Below are 25,756 nucleotides of genomic sequence, written 5' to 3' on the forward strand. Positions count from 1 at the left end.
CACCATTAGCCATTTAAAAAATGTAAATTAAAACTACAATGAAATGCCACTGGAGGAAACGGGGTAAAGGGTATCTTTACCATGGGATCGCTCTATACTACTACTTACAACTGCATGTGAATCTCCAGTTACCTCAAAATAAAAGATTCAATTTTTAAAAAGTTATGTATACTTTGGAAATTATAATGTTAATATACAACAAAAAATGTTCCAGGAAAATTCATTGTTATGCCAACGAACTGACACCATGTCCCACAGATGTGCATAGAAAAGAAAAGAGATAAAGTTAGGGAAGGCCTTGGAGATAAGAGGAATTCGATCTGCTCCTTGAAGAAAGAATGCTTTGGAAACCTGCGAGAAGAATTGCAATAGTTAACATGAGGTATCAATCTTGTTAGAATAGGGAATTTGTATAGGAAGGTAGATTAGAGAACAGGGAATTCTTTTAAGGCAACAAAATAATTGTACTTCTGCTTCCTGACCCTTTATCTCTTCTATATTTAAAGCTTGATCTTTATCACGTTTTTGTTTTGGTCTTCTCTTGAGAATATTGTTTTCAGGAGCAGATCTTCCAGAAATTCAAGAGCAAAAAAGCTGAAATAGGCCTCCTAAAGCTCACTGTCCATTTTCTATGCACTCAACCTAAAAACTGTACTTATGTGGATAAGTAAATATATACTGTAACCCAGTCAGTTGGGAGATGGGTCCATTTGATGAAAAACCATGTATTTTTAGAAAGAAGAATTAAGATGTTCTTCCATTTACCAGTTTTGGGTTCTCACTCAATCACATAATTATTGACCTCCAGTATTCTAATCTGCAATATGGGGCTAACTCTTTCATATGGTTGCAGGGGAAAATAAATACAATTGGTTTATAAAGTTGCTAGCGTAGGCCGGGCGTGGTGGCTCATGCCTGTAATCCCAGAATTTTGGGAGGCCGAGGTGGGCGGATCACCTGAGGTCACGAGTTAAAGACCAGCCTGACCAACATGGAGAAACCCCATCTCTACTAAAAATACAAAATTAGCTGGGCGTGGTGGTGCATGCCTGTAATTCCAGCTACTCGGGAGGGTGAGGCAGGAGAATCGCTTGAACCCGGGAGGTGGAGGTTGCCATGAGCTGAGATCATGCCACTGCACTCTAGCCTGGGCAACAAGAGTGAAACTCCTCCTCAAAAAAAAATAATAATAATAAGTTGCTAGTGTAGAAATAGCTCAATAAATGTTTCCTTTCCTCTAGACTACCCTATAGTTGCATTGCATATGTAACTTACTTCAACAGATATTTATTTGACCGCTATTATGTGCAAGGCAATGTATTCCAGTGTGTTTCAGTTTATAAGCATTAAACTGCTATGGATTATGCCTTCAATATTTTGCACTAAGGAAAAGATAGCATGCTTCCATTTCTATAACTCCATATAAAAATGGTGACAAGTACTGTAAATTGGCTCATTCAGCTCTTATTTCAACCTCTTTGTTTCTAGCTTCCATTCTTGTGTTATGAAGACAAGAAAAGTAAAACTACATTTCTCAGATGGTTGCAGCTATAGTGCAGCACATGAGTTAACTTCTACCAAGTAGACACAGACCTGTGATTTGGATGCAAAAGTGACCATGGCAAGAAAATTGTTATTTGATTATGGTCACAGTGCAGACTCTTTGGGCAAGTGAATGGTGAAGAAACATTTGGTATATCTGGAGTGAGTGGACTTAAATTCTAGAATCTAATCCTCTCATAGATATGTAGAGGCAGGCAGTGGTAGCAGTGGTTTTTTTTTTTTTTTTTTTTTAAGAATAGTTTTATTGTGTAGTTATGTGCCTTTCCTGACTGTTGTGTTTGACTTCATGGGTCCTGGCTGAACACATTACTTCTCTGATCCATTTAAAGATTTTGTAAGCAATTTAATGTTATTTTATACTAGCTCTAGTGGTTTCTGTCACCTACAGGCAAAAATCCTAACAGATGCAAAACTGGTATGTTCTGTTTTAGATTTTGTTGTTGTTGTTTCTCATTTTTGTTTAAAGCTTTTAGGTCATCACAAGTGTGATAGAGAGATTCAGTGGAAGACGATTCGAATTCCTGTGCAATGCTGCTTTCCCTTTTTCCTAGATCCAGGTATTGTCAATGATATGGAACATAAAGAGATTTAATAACGCACCAAGGTACATCCACCAGGCAATGTTCAGTGGTGAAAAGTAGAAAACGTTCCTGTGCAGTGTATTTAGAATGCAAGCAAAAAGTGATTATTATCACCAAAAGAGGTTTAAAATGTACTCCTCTGAATGCTCTAAAGCACAGAACCAGGTTATAACCAAGAAATTCATATCTAAAAAGAATTAGAGGCAGAGGAAATAGAAAAACATGATCAGCTCTGCCATACTTACTAGTTGGTTAGCCTTGGGAAAGAAATGTTGTTGACCTTTCTGGTTCTTAGTTTTATCATCTATAAAACCCAGATAATAGTGATAATAGGCAGTCCTACCTTCTATTAAATGTAATAATATATATAAAGTAATTTTAACAAAGCCTGACAAATTACATCATTATCATCATCATTAATATTATTATCCTTATTATGATCACCAATATAGCTTCTTTCTTAACTATTGTTCACCACACATAAGTATATTTAGCAAACCAAAACTATTTTTTGTCATAGTTTTAAAAAGCCTCAAAAATCCTTCATTATCTTTTTAGCATCCCCCTTAATAAATCTGTGAGGTATTTTAATACATTGACAGATGAGCATGAATTTTGTTTGGGTTTCCAGTACCCAAAGCAGGAAAACAGATAAACATCATTTTTTTAGAACACTTCTTACACATGCTAATTTTTGCCTGTGGGGGCTTATGTATTATACATTCTTATAAAGGCAGTATGCAGTAGAGTAATGGTTCTTAACAACTTGGGTTGATTTTGCTCCTCTGAGTACATGTGGCAAGGTCTGAGAAATGTTTGGTTGTTATGTTTGGGACTGGGGGTTCCACAGGCGTCTCATGGATAGAGGTCAGAGATGCTACTTAACTTCACACAATGCAAAGACAGCCCTCACAACAAAGAATTATTCAGCCCAAAATGCCAGTAGTGCTGTGGACAAACCTTGCCATACAGAGTAATGATCAATAGCAAATATGCTATTAATCATAACCCATGTTTGCTACTTATTAGCTGTGTGAATTGGGGCAAGTTATTTAACTTCCATGGTTTAATTTAATTATCTGTAAAATGGGGCTAATAACAATAGCTACCTAAAAAATTGTCATGAGAAAGAAGAGACTACTTATGAAAGTGACAGCACATAGTTACCACTCAACAGGCTTAGCTATTAATATTATTTTATATACATTATTTGTTAAGTTCTGTTAACCAGTGAAGTGGGTATTGCCCCTGTTTTATTAATTAGAAATAGATCCTAAGAAAGTGTAAATTATTTGTGCAAGTTTACCTAGTCAGTAAGAGGGAGTACTGGATTTAAATTCAAGTCTCTAAATCTTCTTTGCACTCTAACCCAATGCAAACAATTACAGCATTTTGGGGTATGTTAGATTTAAACTGTATTTTCTGTTTAGGACTCAAAGTTAAGAGAACAGAAGGAACTTATTATCTTTTAAAAAATTGGCTTATTTATGGATTGTCCATACCAAAGAATCTCACCATACTGCCTGTATCCCACATTTCCCTTGAAACTGTTGAAGGAAATGATCAACAATTATTGATCAAATATCTAGTAAGAAATTATTAAGCACCTCCAGGAAGTACAACAATTACAAAAATGGTCAAATCAATTCTGTTTGACTTAATTACCCATTTAACCAAATGAATGAAAAGTAGAATACATTAAAATTTAGATAGCAGTGATAATTGTGCAAAAGCAAAAATACATAGGCATGTCAAAAATGTAAATGCTTGGACATAATTGTGAAGAAAGAGAAAAATTGAAAGTATATACCAAATGCTGTAAATTAATTTCTGAAGAAACGAGCAATGCAGAAGTGGGGAAAATGTACAATGTGATTTGCTCCACATATTCAGAATACAAACAATGTAAATGTGGTCCATGAGGGCAGGGATCTTTGGCTGTTTTGTTCACTGCTTTATCGCAAGTGCCCATACAGTGCCTTCAAGGTAGTGGGAGTTAAATAAACCTTTGTTGAATTGGTGGATTAATGAATACAGTCGTATCTTTTTTAATTTCCCAAATTAATTACTCCCTGGCCTAGAATCAGGAAGTCCAGCAACTCACCCCTGAGAACACGTTTTCCCAAATCGCCCAAACTCAGGAAGGCAGGCTTGATTCCAAAGGTGAGATGGAAAATGAACAGAAGTGGGATTGATCTTGTCTACCTCTCCAGTCTTTCTTTCCTGTCATGCATTTTGTGCCCCACTTAACGACTCACACAAGTCCTCTACCACTGGCAAACCATTGCTAATCCAACTCCCTGTCCACACAGGGGCTCCAAAATCACACTCTCCTTCTGATCCCCTGCAATGGTTTGATTCTCAGCAATTATTCCTTAGGCACAGCCACTTGCCACTTCTCAATTGCCATGGTGGCCAGGATGGGAGCTACTACAAATAGCAGCAGCAGGAAGTGCGAAAACAAGGCTTATCGCACAGACCCTGACTTTTATATTAAACCCAATTCACTTGCTCAGACTCGTTTTGAATTCATTATAATTTTAATACACTGGGCATATTCACCTCCCTTTTCATTGAGTCATAAATGCAAACAATTTGGTCCACACTAAATGATTTCCCTTTTAGAAAATATGGGCAGTAGTAGCTGTCTTGATCTCTTCTCTCTCTGGAAAGCCTTGTACAAATAACTGACTTTCTACCCTGTAAAAGTAAAGGATACAAAGGTACCCAAAATGTGATTAAGCTTTTGTTCAGCAAGCAAAGAAAGCAAAGAGCTTGTCGACCTCTTCTCTCTTGGTTAATGCTGCCTCCTGAACCCACATAAATAAAGATGATCACTCAAGAGATTCTTTGTAGAACATATAATTTCAGGTGTAATCTGATAACTCTTGAGCAATAAGCAGAAATAACAAGGGTTGAGATGGTAGGGTAAGGGTCAAACTTCAATAACCAACTCTCAAAAAATAGTCTGGGCACGGTAGCTCACACCTATAATCCCAGCACTTTGGAAGGCCAAGGTGGGCAGAGGCTTGAGGCCAGGAGTTCAAGACCAGCCTGGGCCACATGGCAAAATCCTGTCTCTACAAAAAAATACAAAAATTAGCCGGGTGTGGTAGCCTGTGCCTGTGGTCCCAGCTACTCAGGAGGCTGAGGTGAGAGGATGGCTTGAGCCTAGAAGGTCGACAGTACAGTGAGTGTGATTGCACCACTGCACTCTAGCTTGGGAGACAAAGCTAGACTCTGTCTCAAAAATAAAATAAAATAAAATAAAATAAAATAAAATAAACACAAATAATCTTAATTTGTATCATTTATAGATTTCCATGGTGCAAATATTCCCATCATGGCCTGCCAATATGACACCATAGTAACATAGTTGGAAAGAAATGCAATCAGTTCTCCTCTCTGATGCAAGCCAACTTCAGCACACCTCTGTTTGAAGGAATGAGCATTGTAGAGGGAAGGAATGCAGGCAGCTTCTCTTAAAAAAATTACCAATGATACTTAAAATTATAATTTTATAAGGGACATTATAAAAGCATCCCAGTAATCCAAATGCAACAAAAGTTTATATCTTCCTAAAGTAGAACAGCTTTCTTTATAAAGAGAAACAGGCTAGTGATTCATACTACCTTTACAAAATTTTTTCAAAGTTGCAAAATACCTTACAAAATGATGAACAGTATGCCTTCATGTGTAATGTTAAAATTGTTTTTCATTGTCTTTCAAATAAGCTGAGCAAAACAGTTTGAAGAAAAAAATTGTTTAACTATATTTTCTTATTTGTAGTTGATATTTAATCTGTATTTTAAATAATTACATATACATTGTATTATATGTAACAGTAAAATGGAATATTTACATCATAATTTGGGAAATATCTACTTGATGCCTTGGAATGGAACTCTTAAAATATTTAAATCAATTCATTTCTTTTGCATCTATGACTGTCATACAAGTTTCTAGAGTACGTTATACATGAAAGTACTAGAGTGCCTACCTAGGAATACACAGGCAGGCTTGCAGTGAGAGCAGGCTTGACATTGTGGAGATCTATAAGCACACAGCTAAGTGTGGCATATACATGAAGGGTAGGAGAATGGTATAGTTTCTAAGATAGATGGATAAGAGAAATAGGAAAATAAAAAGAAATTAATATTTTTTTAGTTTAAAAAACTTTAAGCACAAGTTGTTAGAATCTCATTTGATTTTCATTACAGCTCGTTGAGTTGGGTATAATTGATCCTGTTTTATAGATTAGATAACTCAATTTTGTAAAAAAGTATCTACAATCACATAGCAGGGAATGATGAAGTCAGGATTTAAACTTGGACCTGTGTGATTCCAAAGCCAGTATTCTCTCCAATTCACAGTGCTATCTCAGGTAAGTAGGCAATATCCTTGTAGAGAGAGAATGGAGTAATTGAAGGTTATCAAAATGGGAATCCAGGAACCTATAAGATCCTATATGGGACTTTATTTGGTAATAAGGCAGAAGCTCAAAGAGTTTTACCTGGATCAAAAGTCAAAACTAGCCCAGAAATATGGGTTCGTATTACTGAGGCACTTGACTTTTAAATGTGATAGAGTTTCCCCAAATCCCTCTCTTCCTAAGAACAGACTTGTCCCTAAAACTTTGGTGGAACTGTAGGTAGAGTTTTAGATAAAGGTCAAGTGGTCCAGGGGGTCTAGACAGGCAAACTGCCAAATCGGAGCATAGGCAGGTCCTATGTTACCTTACGGTTTCTTTCAATTATTTGATTCCAGGTTTTTAAATTCTTCCTGATTCCCCCATGCATTAGGAGAGTGGACTACACTATATCCAGCACTCTATCAAGTGGTGCCCAGCAAAAGTACACAGAATTTAAAAAAAAAAAAAATGTAAAATAAAATACAGTCTTTGCTCCACAGAACGCATAAAACAATTCTGGGGAAAAGACTCACACATATTAAGCAAATGTGAATAATATTTGTCCATATCCTTATCATAATTAACAAAAATTAAAAGAAAGTAAACAATAAAACACTATATCTAACTCAAGTGGAAATAATAAAGTACTAAAGAAACAGACTCTTAGTTTTTGGGCAGCCAGATCAATACCCAGCCAGATCACTCTGGATTTAGACACAGGTAAAGGATTTAAATGAGTGATTGGGGAAATCATATTAATATTCCAAATCATGGAAAACAAATCTAATAAAAAGTATGTAGCTTGCTTAAAGCTGATTTCAAATATCCATACCACAATTTTGGCTTTGATATCCAATGTCATTTTAAAATAGAAAAGAAATGTATACTAAAATAGTCTTCAAAATTTCTTCTTATTTTTTACTATTGAGAATTTTAGGTGCACACACCATTAATTTCTTTTGTTTGCAACTTTTAGCACTTAATATTGCTCAAATAGGTTGTTCTATTTTATAATAATAATAATAATAATGGCATTTAATTAGTTTTCAAAGCCCTTTCATGTATATAACTTGCATGATTTTCACTAAGATCCTGAATTTGGGAAAGATGGCTAATCACTCAGTCTTATTTCTCTCCTTTGCTCAGATGGGGGTACAACAATAAGCAGAGATTACTGTGAATATTAACTATCTGATATAAAGTCATCACCTCTGACACTTATTAATCAATAGTAAACTGGCTCTAAATCTGAAGTCTCATGACTCCATTGTTGGAGCCGAGGTGTCAATTTACTCAGTCTTCTGATTTCTTTACGGACCTCCTTTCTCCACACCTCACTTGCTTGGTAGTCATGTTTGGAGAAATCACTGCTCTTCAAATAGCTGCTCAAAATTAAGGAGGATCCCCAAATGCAAATGTGAACAGAGAGCAAGTTTTTTAAAAAATGCTTAAAAATTGTTTAAAATTTTCAAAGTAACATGGGATATTAAATTGTTTCAATTTGTACTTATTTGAATTCTAAGATAGTTGATTATTTTTCAAGAGCTCACTAACCATTTGTACTTCCTATTTGGGGAATTATGAGAGTTAGATTTTTAAAGATTGTTAATAAAGACCAGGAATTTAATAATAGTGCTGAATATAAATGATTAACGGAGTGTCAGAGGGAAAGGTTTTTGAAGGATGCTTGGGATTTGAACAGGCAGAGAAAAAGATAGTGAAATACAGTTTTTTCTTTTCTATTCTGTTTTCATAATATCTACCTTGGAAACTCTCTTTATTTCCACTTCTCTTTTCTTCCACAGGTAACTACTTAGTCTCCTATTTGTAGTCTAATATTTTTTGTACTTTATTAAGATGCATTGTTACTGCAACCTTCTTAATTGCTTCCTAATTGGTTCTTTCCTCCCCTTGGTGTATTTTTCATGCATTATTAAATTCCAACTGGCTTTCTGAAACTCAATTTGAATTCTTTCCAGACAGCCCTTCCAAAGTTAAATTGTGTCTCCTGGTCCCTTGGTCACACAGGAAAAAGTACTGGGGAATTGAAAGGGTCACTCTTTTGAACCTATGTGCTTCCTTATATAACTACAAAGCTATCAACAACATCAACCATTCTGATTATTGTCATTCACAAGCACCTTCACATAAAGCAATTCATTTGATAACAGTTTCTTAAATAAAGCAAGTATTATTATTCTCATTCAACATGGGAGGCTTCTAAGGATTAGAATATCTTTCTTTCCTAAACTCAAAAAGCTGATCCGGAACTTATATGTAAATCTTGTTAAGTCCTCTGCTCATTCCAGCATCACTGGTTGTATATTAAAACAAATGGCAAGGTTACCAATTAACCTCATTAACTGTTTCACACATTGTTCAATAAATTATTTTTCTCTTCCATTCTTGAAGTCCATTAATAGGAAAAACATGTAATAAAAAGATTAAATCATCTGGAGTGAGAAGATCTGATTTCAAGTCTCAGGCTGCAATTGAGGAATTGCTTCGCCTGTCTGATCTTCAGTTTCTTCATCAGTAAAAATTAATTATCGTTATTCTACCTACTTTAAAGAGTTGCTGTGAGTCTCCAATATATGTAACTTATTTTTATAAGGACAGAATTGCTAAAAGGTAAGAGATCATTGGGCTATATGAATTTTAAGCTTCATTTTCAATCTAATATTTTGTTAATCTCTGAATATCTTAAAATGGCATGTGAGTAGAAGCTTGACAGCAGTAATGCTTGGAAGAGTTTCTGGACAAAAACAGAATTAAAAAAATAATAATCTCAAGTCATCCAACCAATCAACAATTTCCATTCTGGAACTCTAGATTCCTTTTATTTCTCTCTCTTGTCTGATTGCTCTGGCTAAGAGCTCCAATACTATGTTGAATAGGAATGGTGAGAGTGGGCAACCTTCTTTTGTTCCAGTTCTCAGGGGACTAGTTCCAATGAAAATACCAATGTCATTCTTTACAGAATTAGAAGAAAAATTCTAAAATTTATACGGAACAAAAAAAGAGCCCAAATAGCCCAAATAAAAAGAACAAAGCTGGAGGCATCACATTTTCCGACTTCAAACTATGCAATAAAGTGCACATGTATCCTAAAACTTACAGTATAATAAAATAAAATAAAAAGTCACAGGAAACAAAATAGCTTGGTACTTGTCCAAAAATAGATACACATATCAACGGAACAGAATAGAAAACTCAGAAACAAGGCCTCACACCTACAAACATCTGATATTTGACAAGGCCAACAAAAACAAGCAATGGACAAAGGACTCTCTACTCAATTAACAGTGTGGGGACAACTATCTAGTCATATGCAAAAGATTGAAGCTGGACCCCTACCTTTCACCATATACAAAAGTTAACTCAAAATGGATTAAAGATTCTAATGTAAGACCTCAAACTATAAAAATCTTGGAAGACAATCTGAGCAATCTTCTTGATATCAGCCTTGGCAAATAATTTTTCGCTAAGTTCCCAAAAGCAATTGCAACAAAAACAAAACAAAAATAGACAAGTGGGACTTAATTAAACTAAAGAGCTTCTACACAGCAAAAGAAACTATCAACAGAGCAAACATACAACCTACAGAATGGGAGAAGATATTCCCAAACTATGCATCTGACAAAGGCAGAGGAAAACTTCCCCAATCTAGCAAGGCAGGCCAACATTCAAATTCAGGAAATACAGAGAACGCCACAAAGAGACGCCTCCAGAGGAGCAACTCCAAGACACATAATCGTCAGATTCACCAAAGTTGAAATGAAGGAAAAAATGTTAAGGGCAGCCAGAGGGAAAGGTCGGGTTACCCACAAAGGGAAGCCCATCAGACTAGCAGCGGAAGTCTCAACAGAAACTCTACAAGCCAGAAGAGAGTGGGGGCCAATATTCAATATTCTTAAAGAAAAGAATTTTCAACCCAGAATTTCATATCCACCCAAACTAAGCTTCATAGGTGAAGGAGAAATAAAATCCTTTACAGACAAGCAAATGCTGAGAGATTTTGTCACCACCAGGCCTGCCCTAAAAGAGCTCCTGAAGGCAGCACTGAACATGGAAAGGAACAACCAGTACCAGCCACGGCAAAAACATGCCAAATTGTAAAGACCATTGAGGCTAAGAAGAAACTGCATCAACCAAAGAGCAAAATAACCAGCTAACATCATAACGACAGGATCAAATTCACACATAACAATATTAATCTTAAATGTAAATGGGCTAAATGCTCCAATTAAAAGACACAGACTGACAAACTGGATAAGGAGTCAAGACCCATCAGTGTGCTGTATTCAGGAAACCCATCTCACGTGCAGAGACACACATAGGCTCAAAATAAAGGGATGGAGGAAGATCTATCAAGCAAATGGAAAACAAAAAAAGGCAGGGGTTGCAATCCTAGTCTCTGATAAAACAGACTTTAAACCAACAAAGATCGAAAGAGACAAAGAAGGCCATTACATAATGGTAAAGGGATCAATTCAACAAGAAGAGCTAACTATCCTAAATATATATGCACCCAATACATGCACACCCAGATTCATAAAGCAAGTCCTTAGAGACTTACAAAGAGACTTAGACTCCCACACAATAATAATGGGAGTCTTTAACACCCCACTGGCAACATTAGACAGATCAAAGAGACAGAAAGTTAACAAGGATATCCAGGAATTGAACTCAGCTCTGCACCAAGCAGACCTAACAGACATCTACAAAACTCTCCACCCCAAATCAACAGAATGTACATTCTTCTCAGCACCACACCGCACTTATTCCAAAACTGACCACATAGTTCGAAGTAAAGCACTCCTCAGCAAATGTAAAAGAAGAGAAATTACAACAAACTGTCTCTCAGACCACAGTGCAATCAAACTAGAACTCAGGATTAAGAAACTCACTCAAAACCGCTCAACTACATGGAAACTGAACAACCTGCTCCTGAATGACTACTGGGTACATAATGAAATGAAGGCAGAAATAAAGATGTTCTTTGAAACCAACGAGAACAAAGACACAACATACCAGAATCTCTGGGACACATTCAAAGCAGTGTGTAGAGGGAAATTTATAGCACTAAACGCCCACAAGAGAAAGAAGGAAAGATTTAAAATTGACACCCTAACATCACAATTAAAAGAACTAGAGAAGCAAGAGCAAACACATTCAAAAGCTAGCAGAAGGCAAGAAATAACTAAGATCAGAGCAGAACTGAAGGACATAAAGACACAAAAAACCCTAAAAAAAATTAATGAATCCAGGAGCTGGTATTTTGAAAAGATCAACAAAATTGATAGACCGCTAGCAAGACTAATAAAGAAGAAAAGAGAGAAGAATCAAATAGATGCAATAAAAAATGACAAAGGGGATATCACCACTAATCCCACAGAAATACAAACTACCATCAGAGAATACTATAAACACCTCTACGCAAATAAACTAGAAAATCTAGAAGAAATGGATAAATTCCTTGACACATACACCCTCCCAAGACTAAACCAGGAAGAAGTTGAATCTCTGAATAGACCAATAACAGCCTCTGAAATTGTGGCAATAATTAATAGCTTACCAACCAAAAAAAGTCCAGGACCAGATGGATTCACAGCTGAATTCTACCAGAGGTACAAGGAGGAGCTGCTACCATTCCTTCTGAAACTATTCCAATCAATAGGAAAAGAAGGAATCCTCACTAACTCATTTTATGAGGCCAGCATCATCCTGATACCAAAGCCTGGCAGAGACACAACCAAAAAAGAGAATTTTAGACCAATATCCCTGATGAACATTGATGCAAAAATCCTCAGTAAAATACTGGCAAACCGAATCCAGCAACACATCAAAAAGCTTATCCACCATAATCAAGTGGGCTTCATCCCTGCGATGCAAGGCTAGTTCAACATATGCAAATCAATAAATGTAATCCAGCATATAAAAAGAATCAAAGACAAAAACCACATGATTATCTCAATAGATGCAGAAAAGGCCTTTGACAAAATTCAACAGCCCTTCATGCTAAAAACTCTCAATAAATTAGGTATTGATGGGACATATCTCAAAATAATAAGAGCTATTTATGACAAACCCATAGCCAATATCATACTGAATGGGCAAAAACTGGAAGCATTCCCTTTGAAAACTGGCACAAGACAGGGATGTCCTCTCTCACCACTCCTCTTCAATATAGTGTTGGAAGTTCTGGCCAGGGCAATCAGACAGGAGAAGAAAATAAAGTGTATTCACTTAGGAAAAGACAAAGTCAAATTGTCCCTGTTTGCAGATGACATGACTGTATATCTAGAAAACCCCATCATCTCAGCCCAAAATCTCCTTAAGCTGATAAGCAACTTCAGCAAAGTCTCAGGATACAAAATCAATGTGCAAAAATCACAAGCATTCTTATACACCAATAACAGACAAACAGAGCCAAATCATGAATGAATTCCTATTAGCAATTGCTTCAAAGAGAATAAAATACCTAGGAATCCAACTTATAAGGGATGTGAAGGACCTCTTCAAGGAGAACTACAAACCACTGCTCAACGAAGTAAAAGAGGATACAAACAAATGGAAGAACATTCCATGCTCATGGATAGGAAGAATCAGTATCGTGAAAATGGCCATACTGTCCAAGGTAATTTATACATTCAATGCCATCCTCATCAAGCTACCAATGACTTTCTTCACAGAATTGGAAAAAACTACTTTAAAGTTCATATGGAACCAAAAAAGAGCCCGCATTGCCAAGTCAATCCTAAGCCAAAAGAACAAAGCTGGAGGCATCATGCTACCTGACTTCAAACTATACCACAAGGCTACAGTAACCAAAACAGCATGGTACTGGTACCAAAACAGAGATATAGACCAATGAAACAGAAAAGAACCCTCAGAAATAATGCCACACATCTACAACTATCTGATCTTTGACAAACCTGACAAAAACAAGAAATGGGGAAAGGATTCCCTGTTTAATAAATGATGCTGGGAAAACTGGCTAGCCATATGTAGAAAGCTGAAACTTGACCCCTTCTTTACACCTTATACAAAAATTAATTCAAGATGGCACAGAGACTTAAATGTTAGACCTAAAACCATAAAAACCCTAGAAGAAAACCCAGGCAATACCATTCAGGACATAGGCATGGGCAAGGACTTCATGTCTAAAACAACAAATGCAATGGCAACAAAAGCCAAAATTGACAAATGGGATCTAACTAAACTAGAGAGCTTCTAAACAGCAAAAGAAACTACCATAGAGTGAACAGGTAACCTACAGAATGGGAGAAAATTTTTGCAATCTACTCATCTGACAAATGGCTAATATCCAGAATCTACAAAGAATTCAAAGAAATTTACAAGAAAAAAACAAACAACCCCATCAAAAAGTGGGTGAAGGATATGAACAGATACTTCTCAAAAGAAGACGTTTATGCAGCCAAAAGACACATGAAAAAATGCTCATCATCACTGGCCATCAGAGAAATGCAAATCAAAACCACAATGAGATACCATCTCACACCAGTTAGAATGACCATCATAAAAAGTCAGGAAACAACAGGTGCTGGAGAGGATGTTGAGAAATAGGAACACTTTTACACTGTTGGTGGGACTGTAAACTAGTTCAACCATTGTAGAAGCCTGTGTGGCAATTCCTCAGGGATCTAAAACTAGAAATACCATTTGACCCAGCCATCCCATTACTGGGTATATACCCAAAGGAGTATAAATCATGCTGCTATAAAGACACATGCAGACATATGTTTATTGCAGCACTATTCACAATAGAAAGACTTGGAACCAACCCAAATGTCCAACAATGATAGACTGTATTAAGAAAATGTGGCACATACACACCATGGAATACTATGCAGCCATAAAAATTGATGAGTTCATGTCTTTTGTAGGGACATGGATGAAGCTGGAAACCATCATTCTCAGCAAACTATCGCAAGGACTAAAAACCAAACACCGCCTGTTCTCACTCATAGGTGGGAATTGAACAATGAGAACACTTAGACACAGGAAGGGGAACATCACACCCCAGGGCCTGTTGCGGGGTCGGGGGAGGGGGGATGGATAGCATTAGGAGATATACCTAATGTAAATGATGAGTTAATGGGTGCAGCACACCAACATGGCACGTGTATACATATGTAACAAACCTGCACGTTGTGCACATGTACCCTAAAACTTAAAGTATAATTTTAAAAAAATCAGATAGAAACACCAAATACACTTATTCGGAAAACATTATATTTTATTGAACCTCTTCCTCTTGAGATGCAGAACCAGAGTAATGCAAAATAAAAAGTTTCGAGAGCCTTACCAGTAAAATATAAACAAAAAACCCATTATTTTTCAATAAGAAAATACGTAATTGATATTATTTCCAGAAGATGTGTTTGTACACATAGAAAATCTGAAAAAATTTTTTAAAAAAAGAAAATAAGTCAAGCTATCTCTCTTCACTGACAATGTGATTCTTCACCTAGGAAATCCTAAAGACTCTGTCAAAAGTCTCCTAGAACTGATAAATGACTTTAGCAAAGTTTCATGATATAAAATAACTGTACAAAAAATCAGTAGCATTTATATAAACCAACAACGTCCAAGCTGAGAGTGAAATCAAGAACACAATCCCACTTACAACAGCCACAAAGAAAAAAATATCTAGGAATACAGCTAACCAAGGAGGTAAAAAAATCTCTACAAGGAGAACTAAAAAACAACACTGAAAGAAATCAGAGGCAAAACAAAAAGATTTTTTAAAAATCCATGCTCATTAGTTGGACGAACCAATATTATAAAAATGGCCATACTGCCCAAAGCAATTTACAGATTTAAAACACTTTGACTTCTATTCTGTTCTGTGGTGAGAAGATCTATGCAAACCTACTACCCTGAAATGCTGAGGGAGCTGAGAGGCCAAAGAAAGAGGATGACAAATGCCTTTTGGTAGAGAGAAATGTATAATAGGGAACTATAAACAGAAGCAATGTCTCAGGTGGTTGTGAGATGGTGAATCACCACAACTCTCCTCAAAAAGTATTCTTCATATAGCAAGCTTTTCGAGTAAAACCCATGCAGCTGATCTCATCTTCAGACTTTCTTGCCAAGACTCATGACCACTGAGGAGGATAGGTATGCATATTGATGAAAGGTTATCTATGCTTCAGGCATTGTTTAAAGAACTCCAGAACACTTTGGTATATGAAGGTCAAACATCAGTAATCATGGCATCTTTGCTTCAAAATGACGTCACTCTTGCCATGTAACACGCTGTTTTCCTACATACTCCCTCCCCTGCCTTTCTACCTGTTGATTTCTTCCCAGACCTTATTTTTTTGCTATTGATCCTGCTCTGCATAAAGTTTATATCTACTGTCTTCATATATGCACCTACATTTTATTATACTCCTAGACTTTTCCACTGTGGATCCCTACTAAAATCTATCCTTGTGCTGCCATTTTTTTAAAGGAAATGTGTCATTTGTCCTGTATAATGTCCCATATTTTTTATTTAACTGATCATTTTCCCATGGTATTTAGCTTTTTTCTTTTACCTCCCACATTTCTAGAACATCAGTAATTAGATCTATGTGCTTGACTGCACTCAGGGCTTTGTTTGTTTGTTCATTTTTGTCTTGTTTTGTTTTTGCAAGAATACCTTATACCTCAATGATGAAACTGTATACCTATACACCTTCTATTATATCTTATTAGGAAACACATCATGGTTGATTGCCCTACTTTTAGTTTAGAAGTGTTTAGATTGATTATTAGGCTCAAGTGTTTTCAGTGTAATCCATCCATTTTCTTCACCTATTAGTTTTAATACCCATTGATAATCTTTGCATAAACTATTTTTCCCCATTAGGGATCTCAAATAGTAATTTTCTAAATCCATAATTCCTTCTGTGTTTATTAACTACAATTCTTCTACAAATAAGAACACTGCCTTCTCACCATTTCATTGCCCTGAAATAAAATTCATGAAGTTAACACAAATACCTGATTCATTATTTTATTGATTTTCAGACTAATAAGTTGGTGCCAAAATAACCTCCAAATATAACAAAATATTTTGTGGGTTTTTTTGTGAGTTTTGTTACTCACAGATTTATCTAGGTTTTTATGTTTCAATCCATTGTCATTATTCTCTTTCATGTTCAAATTATTCCATTTTAGCTAGCAGGAGCCCTTTATATGAATCCTAGATCATTTTCAAAAATCCTTGAGACTTTCTGAGAGCATCTCTGCTTTCTGAAACAATAAGATATTCCAGGCTCATTACATACATTTCCTGTCTCAGACTGAAGTCCTAGCTTCTAGTTTCCTTGCATGGAAAATAACATTCAGAGATCAAAAACATACACAAGATGTTTAACTATTGCTACTGAATTTTCCATTGCTTATAAGTCAATTTTAGCAAAGTTAGGAAATAAGCATTTTTAAGAGAAAACTAAACAACAAATTTGTGCTGATATTTCCAATTCAAATATAAAATCATAGTAAATGTTTAATTATCTGATTTCCTATGTTTGTATTTTTTCTCTTATGCTGAAAACCTTGGTTGCTAAGATAGGAACAAAATTACTTACCACGTACTGTGTTATTGCCAATAATAAAACTGCAAAAAAGCCAGTTTGATGTCTTAGTGATTTTTTTTTAATCCTTAGCATGTATCAATATATTTAAAGTTATTTAACTTTTTTTGTATATGGTCGTGCAACCAACCTGATCTTTAAGTTCAGTTTTGCAGTTTTGAGGATTGCTTCAATGCTTCTTCTAACTTAATTTTGTTTTAATTATGTAAAATATTTGCATGGTTTTAATCTCTACATCCATTTGATTTCTATATCCATGGTTTTGATCTCTACAACCACCACCATCCTCATCTCCTTCTTTTCAGTCAATGAGATATTTTTTCTTCAAAAGCAAAATCTGTTCACTGCTGCCTTCCTCTAGAATAATGCTTTATTGGCTTCTAACTCTATGTAGTCCCCTTTCTACTGGGTTCATTCTCTCTAGTTACAAAGGTGATCAAGTCAATTCCAGTAAAAATGAACACTGTACTCACTCCACCCTGAAACACTCTTGGCACATGACAAACTTTATTACACAATGTATCCAATGACTTCTGATGGGCCATTTATTTTATAGAGAGCCTGGAGGTGCCCTGTATGGTGATAGAAACTCTATAAAATTGCCAGGAATGAATTGAGTGCATCAAACAAAGCTCCGCACCCTTTCCTATAATCCTAAGCACCGACCTACTGCTGCCAACATAGGACACCTGCTTCAGGTACTTAAGATAACTGAACACACAGACTCTGGCATCCCCCACTTTCCTAGCCTAGGTCAGTGGATGATTTTTGAACAGGCTCCAAAAAGCAAAGGCTGCCATTCAAAACCGCCTTTTTCTAGGAAAACCTCAGGGTCATTTATCTCCTGGTTACATGAACCAGTATTATGTATCAGTCCCTTAATTGCTGTTTCTGCCTAATCTCAGGTATCCAGCCCTCCATACGGACTTAGTCCAGGGATACACAGATGATCATGCCTCAGATTGAGATTAGGGAATGAACCTAACAACATATATCTTCCAGGCAGAGTTTAAAAACAAACAAAAAACCATTTTAGCTGTTCAAATGAATCAAGGATTGCAAAAAGAAAACAAAGTTGTTTCACATCTCATCAGAAAGAGTTTCTGCCTCTATTAGATAAAAACATGCTAAACATCTCTAGGGCTTCTTTATGAGAACCTCTACCTGGACCACTGAAGTATTCTTTCTATTCCATCAATTCAAAAGTCATGCTTGTGCTGAAAGGTAAAAACAAGATTCAAAGGACTCACAGTCAGTGTCCCACTCTTTGTCTTTGCTTATGAAACCACCCCTTCCACTGCTCTTTCTGTGTCCAGGCATCGGAAGATCCTATCAAAATGTGAACATTTTCCCTCAGAGGGGGAGTATGGTAATTTGTTATCACTATCAATGATTAATGTTTTATTTTTAATGAGCTAGTAAACAGCAAGGCCTAGTTGATGAAGTAGATATAATGTGAAAATTTTGATCCAGGAGAAGAGAGATTGTTGTAAATGAGTAGAGATGTAGTCAGACTAATAATCATATATTATGCATAATATTACATTTATCAAACTATTTGTATGTGCCAGACTTTGGTATAAGCACTTTACCCACATCAATTTATTTCATCGCAAAAACTCTATGAAGTGCATTTTATTGTAATCCACACTGAAATATGAAGAAACAAGGTCACATAGAAAGTGAGTGGTAGGGCTGGAAAGGTGCAGACAATGGGGCCTTTTGAGCACCCAGTTATAGCATAATGAATGAATGATGCATCAGAAGTCTAATATGATTTAAAAAAAAAATCTCTCGGCCGGGCGCGGTGGCTCACGCTTGTAATCCCAGCACTTTGGGAGGCCGAGGCGGGCGGATCACGAGGTCAGGAGATCGAGACCACGGTGAAACCTCGTCTCTACTAAAAATACAAAAAATAGCCGGGCGTGGTGGCGGGCGCCTGTAGTCCCAGCTACTCGGAGAGGCTGAGGCAGGAGAATGGCGTGAACCCGGGAGGCGGAGCTTGCAGTGAGCCGAGATTGCGCCACTGTACTCCAGCCTGGGCGACAGAGCAAGACTCCGTCTCAAAACAAAAAAAAAACAAAACAAAACAAACAAAAAAAAATCTCTCACAGCAAAATTTAACTTTTTATTACCAACCTAAAAAATTACCATCAAAGCCTAGACTACCTCAGCTAAAAAAATTTTGGCATTTTTTCTTATCCAAATACCTCATTTAAACTTAGGCCCAGAGAGGAGGGAATAATGTATCACTGTCTCCGGATCAGTGACAGAACCAGGAACAGAATGCTATTATACTGAATTCTCAGGTCACTTCTACATTCTTATACCCACTGTCCCCACTCTGAACGTGCATTTTCCTGTCATCTGTCTGAATTTCTTTTAATTAAGATCTATAATTTCAGTGGACAGTGTAGCAGAGTGGGAAGAATATACTATTTATAGCTAAGCAGACTCACATTTATGTGCCGGTGATGAACCTCAAACCAGGCACTCAACCACTCTGGATGTCCCTTTTTTCCATCAGGATATAACTAGTTCCATAGGATGATCATGAGGTTTTACCTAAAGTATGCAAATGTTATATGCTTAGCATCTGGTTGGTACTGAATTCATGCTTTACTCCTCCTCCCTTCAAAACTCAAGTTCTTCAGCCGTATGAAATTTACCAGCATATCCTCCTGACAATTCCTAAGGAGAGAAGGACAGAGACTTTATGCATGTAACTTATTCTCTCCTGATCCCTGCTTAATATCTTTTGCATCTGGGAAGGCGTATGTTCCTGTCATTACCTGTCTCTTATTATCCAAGATCACTCTTTGAATCAGCTTGGTGTTTATCTACCAGGGGAACTTCTTAGCACATGACACATTAACTGATGTCAGACCTGGCATCCTAGTTTTGATTTATAAATCATTTCCTTGTTTTCTTTTGAAGAGTTCAAGACCAGAAATAAAAAGTATTCTTCCTTTATCTGATTCTACTTGTCATAAAACACCCTTGTCCCAACTCTGAGCCAAGCACTCGTGACAGGGACCACCCAACAGCCTCACATCTGAACCACTTGGTCAGACTTGTACCAATCACTTCATCCAGTTCTCTAAGATTCAAGTCTGTTTGCTCGCCTTACATTAAGCACTGTTTCCCCAACTACATACAGCCTTATTTTTCTTGTGGCCACAATTCACATTCTACCTTGGATGGGAGAATTGACTCACTACTGTAGTGCCCTTGCCTGGGACATTCATGCTTCACAACAAGTATTGATAAAGAAACGTTAAATTTATGAAAAATTCAAAGTACAGGAACTGAATTTCTTAGAGGTTTTTGATTATAACACCAACTTTCATGCCTCCATTATTTTTTTTATGGTGCTGTCTCTTTAGAATGCTCACTCGTACTCTTTCTTTACTTAACCAAACGTACTTATCTTTTAAGACTCAGAAGAGGCATAATATCTAAGAAAGAAACCTGTCCAAACTTTCCCTACCCCTAGAGGTTATATTAGGTGTCCCATCTTTGCCCTTTATTAACTTCTTGGGCATATTTCTATTATAGGATATAACATTATTTATGGTAGTAATAGTTTCATCCTGCTAACTTAATAGTCACTACATCGCATCTATCATTGATGGGCATTTGGGTTGGTTCCAAGTCTTTGCTATTGTGAATAGTGCTGCAATAAACTGACATGTGCATGTGTCTTTATAGTATAATGACTTACAATCCTTTCGGTATATACCCAGTAATGGGATTGCCGAGTCAAATGGTATTTCTAGATCTAGATCCTTGAGGAATCGCCACACTGTTTTCCACAATGATTGAACTAATTTACACTCCCACCAACAGTGTAAAAGTATTCCTGTTTCTCCACATCCTCTCCAGCATCTGTTGTTTCCTGACTTTTTAATGATCACCATTCTAACTGGTGTGAGATGGTATCTCATTGATTTCCATTTCTCTAATGACCAGTGATGATGAGCTTATTTTCATATGTTTGTTGGCCACATAAATGTCTTCTTTTGAGAAGTGTCTGTTCATATCCTTTGCCCACTTTTTGATGGGGTTGTTTGTTTTTTTCTTGTAAATTTGTTTAAGTTATTTGTAGATTCTGGATATTAGCCCTTTGTCAGATGGATAGATTGCAAAATTTTTCTCCCATTCTGTAGGTTGCCTGTTCACTCTGATGATAGTTTCTTTTGCTGTGTGGAAGCTCCTTAGTTTAATTAGATCCCATTTGTCAATTTTGGCTTTTGTTGGCATTGCTTTTGGTGTTTTAGTCATAAAGTCTTTGCCCATGCCTATGTCCTGAATGGTATTGCCTAGGTTTTCTTCTAGAGTTTTTACGGTTTTAGGTCTTCAGTTTAAGTATTTATTCTATCTTGAGTTAATTTTTGTATAAAGTGTAAGGAAGGGGTCCAGTTTCAGTTTTCTGCATACGACTAGCCAGTTTTCCCAACACCATTTATTAAATAGGGAATCCTTTCCCCATTTCTTGTTTTTGTCAGGTTTGCCAAAGATCAGATGGTTGTAGATGTGTGGTGTTATTTCTGAGGCCTCTGTTCTGTTCCATTGGTCTATATATCTATTTTGGTACCAGTACCATGCTGTTTTGGTTACTGTAGCCTTGTAGTACAGTTTGAAGTCAGGTAGCATGATGCCTCCAGCTTTGTTCTTTTTGCATAGAGAGAGATTTGAAAAAATGTGGCACATATACACCATGGAATACTATGCAGCCATAAAAAAGGATGAGTTCATGTCCTTTACAGGGACATCGATGAAGCTGGAAACCATCATTCTCAGCAAACTAACAGAGAACAGAAAAGCAAACACCACATGTTCTCACTCATTAGTAGGAGTTGAACACTGAGAACACATGGACACAGAGAGGGGAACATCACACACCAAGGCCTGTCAGAGGGTTGGGGGATAGGGGAGGGATAGCATTAGGAGAAATACCTAAGGTAGATGATGGGTTGATGGGTGCAGCAAACCACCATGGCACGTGTATACCTATGTAACAAATCTGCATGTTCTGCACGTGTATCCCAGAACTTAAAGTATAATTTTTAAAAAAGACTTATTTAGACATAACAAAAAAGAGTTATGAACACATCCTCTTTTACTGAGGAAAGCTAAATGCTTTCCTCAGTCTTCCAGCTATGGAATATATATGTATATATATTCCACATACATATATATACATATTCCAGACACATATATATACACACATATATATGTATATTCCACATATATATACACACATGTATATGAATATATATGAATATATATAGGAATATATATGGACTATATAATGACCATATATTCCATATATATGGAATATATATAATGACCATATATTCCATATATATGGAATCTAGATATATAAAAGTCACTACATATGGAATATATGGAATAACTATATATGGAATACCTATGGAATATGGAACATATGGAATACATATGGAATAACTATACATGGAATACATATGGAATATATATATAAGTCATTACTTTTATATATAAAAGTCACAACATCTCTTGCACTAGACTATGAACTCACTGAGATAGGGACATGGTCTTTTTCATACCCATACCATTTCTACTACATTGCCTAGCACAAAGCAACTACTCAATGCTTATCAAACTTAACTAAACTCTAATAAAAGGTCAATATGAAGAATTAAAAGAGCAAAAAAGACCATTGGAGGAATTAGGGATCCTTGCTGTAAAGTGGAAACAATTTAGAAGAATTGTGTCTTACAATTATATGGCAAGTAGAGCTTATAAGCAATAAATCTGAATATTTATCTGAGGAGATTTCTAAGTAAAATATCGAAGGGGCAGCCTGGAGTTGCAGTCTGATTTCTTCTTGCTGTTTATAGTAAAATGTGACAAGAAAGAAATAAATTGAGGGAAGAAGTATTGAACAAAAAAGAACCAGCACCTATTGATTTGGGAAATTCTCAAAAGACTGCAAAAGACACTAATTCAGGAGATTTGTTGTCAGGGAAACATGCTGTAGGAGATAATCAAGGATGGGGCTGGACCACCTATTGTTAGTGCCTCAGAAGGATCAAAGGTCAGAGATTCAATCACTCAGAAGGCTCTGTGAAGAGATTAGGCATGCAACTCATGGATTCTCTCAGCCATCTAATCATAAACCAAAAATAAAGTTGGAATTTTCCAGAAGATTTGCAAAGGAGCACCTTATCTAATGGAGTAAATCCCTGAGACATACGTGAGAAACTTGTGAGGTTTCAAGAACGTCATGTTAGCAAAAATATTGCCATCTTGGACTGAAAGGGACAAAGAAAAGATGAAATAAAAGTGTTGGACTCCTACAATTCTACAGGCATAAAACAGACCGATAAGACTACTCATATGCAAACATTTCTTACCCTTCATCAAAAAGAAAGTATTATTCAGAAGTCAGAGCCATGATCCCTAAGGGCAAATCCACAAAGTTCAGAGAGTAGAGCTGTGGGCCCAGAGTTTGTAATAATTTGTTACAGCAGCAATGGGAAACTCACACCACATAAATAACTGAAATTGTTTTGTTTTTGTTTTTTTCTTGTTTTTTCAATGCCAGATTCCTTCTTCTAGAAAGTAAGCTTCATAAAAATCAAAGATCTTGTGTGTCTTGTTCACCATTGTATGTCCAGCACCAAGAATACTGTCCAATTTACTGCAGGTACTCAATAAATATTTGTCAAATAATTGAATCAATGTATTAATGAGCATAATATATATTAATAGTACAACTATGGATATAGTTAACCTAGATTGAGAGAGTCATTCAATTCTCAGATCAAATTTCAAGCATTTCTCCTCATCTCTAAAAAGTATAGCAAAATGTACCATCAATATAGGAATGCATTTAACATTATCCTTAAATAATTTAAGACAAGTAAGTTATGTGCGGATGTTAGTATTTAACTGTGATGGAGGACAAGTGTACTTGTAATATACCTAAAAATGGCCTAGACACGTCACTTTATCATAACACTGAATTTTGGTGACCTTACAGCTAGGATGCTGTCAAAAGTCATGAGCTTCCTGGATATTAGTAACCATAATTGGACCACTTCTCCCAATAGATAGAAAACAATATTTTATATAATCTTTGAATTTGCTAAAAAAAAATCCTGAGGCCATTTGCTATTTAGCTGCTGCAGATTTTATCATAGGAAAGTTTATAAGTTGGTTTGTCCTATTATAAGGAAACTGGAGATAATCTGGAAGTTGGATCATTTGTAAACTTTGCATACTTTTACAAGAATGCAGAATGTCCCAAGGCCAATTTAATTTTCCAAATCCAGTACCTCCATCTGTGGGCCATTGCTGAAAGCTACTGCTGCAGTTCTGTGCATCTAAATTTTACCAGCTGATTGCCAAAATCAAGCCCAAGAACCATGCATATATATTTTTCATAAATTTTGCTCATATAAATGGGCTCAGAGTACACCTGAGACAAGGTGTACTTGTCTCAAATGGCATGTTCGCCCCTTGATCAAATCATTTGGTTGTGAAAAGTAATCTAACTAAAATATTCTCCAATTAAGTTACGGCATGCATGGGAGAATTTTTAAAGTATATGTTAAAAAAGCTGTTTTTTAATAAGGAGCTGATTTTGATTTCTGATTGTATTTCGGAGTACACAGATTGCTTCAACAGGAGCAAAAAAAATGAACAGAAAAAATTGTGAGCAGGTATTCAGAAAAGGTGTTTACTAGGGTTCTCATGTATTTTCTTACTAACTCTGGTTGACTCTTGTTTCAACTCTTTAAAAAATACTTGTTGAGTATCTACCAAGTGCCCTGGACTTAATCTCTGGTTAAAACCCAACAAGGCAAGACACTTTGTCATCTATTTCTCAATGACATCTCTATATTCAGCAACAACTCCTCATCAAAATTTCAGTGGAAGGAAAGAAGAATTCATCTCAGACATGTGGCTAGTTTAAAGGCCAGATAATAATGGCTCTAGTGTTGATTATCTGTGGCTAAGTGACAAATTACCCCTAAATTTAGTAATTTTAAAACAGTGAAAATATAATATCTCATTGTTTCTGTAGTTTAGGGATTCAGGTGTGGCTTAGAAGACTGCCTTTGATGCAGAGTCTCTCTCAAGACTGCAATCAAATTTTATATTAGGGACGTGTCAACCCAAGGCCTGAATAAGGGATGACTCACTCCCAAGCTCACTCACATGACAGTTGGCAGGTCTCAGGGCCTCAGTGCTGTTGGCTGGAGACGTCAGTTTTCTGCCACAATAGACTATCCATTGGGTACTCACAACACGGCTGTTGGCTTCCTTAGAATCAACCTGCAAGAGAAGAGAGAACACAAAAGATGGAAGCCACATCTTATGTAACCTAATGTCTGAAGAGCCATTCCATTACTTTTATAGATTTTTTTTTTTTTTTTTTTTTTTTTTTGAGACGGAGTCTCGCTCTGTCACCCCGGCTGGAGTGCAGTGGCGCGATCTCAGCTCACTGCAAGCTCCGCCTCCCAAGTTCACGCCATTCTCCTGCCTCAGCCTCTCCGAGTAGCTGGGACTACAGGCACCCGCCACCACGCCTGGCT

At 36.4% G+C, this 25,756-nt stretch overlaps 1 long non-coding RNA gene across 1 annotated transcript in view; it reads right to left on the reverse strand.

Annotated features, from left to right (window-relative positions):
* Positions 1-25,470, reverse strand: part of LOC116476752 (uncharacterized) — a 322,923-nt gene extending 297,453 nt beyond the window's left edge. Inside the window, exon 1 of the long non-coding RNA XR_009215708.1 lies at positions 25,380-25,470. This is a non-coding gene — a long non-coding RNA (uncharacterized LOC116476752). The remainder of the gene's footprint in view (positions 1-25,379) is intronic.
* Between the last annotated feature and the right edge of the window lie 286 nt (positions 25,471-25,756).

This window comes from Hylobates moloch, unplaced genomic scaffold, assembly GCF_009828535.3.
Source record: "Hylobates moloch isolate HMO894 unplaced genomic scaffold, HMol_V3 SCAFFOLD_11, whole genome shotgun sequence".
Classification (NCBI taxonomy): Eukaryota; Metazoa; Chordata; class Mammalia; order Primates; family Hylobatidae; genus Hylobates; species Hylobates moloch.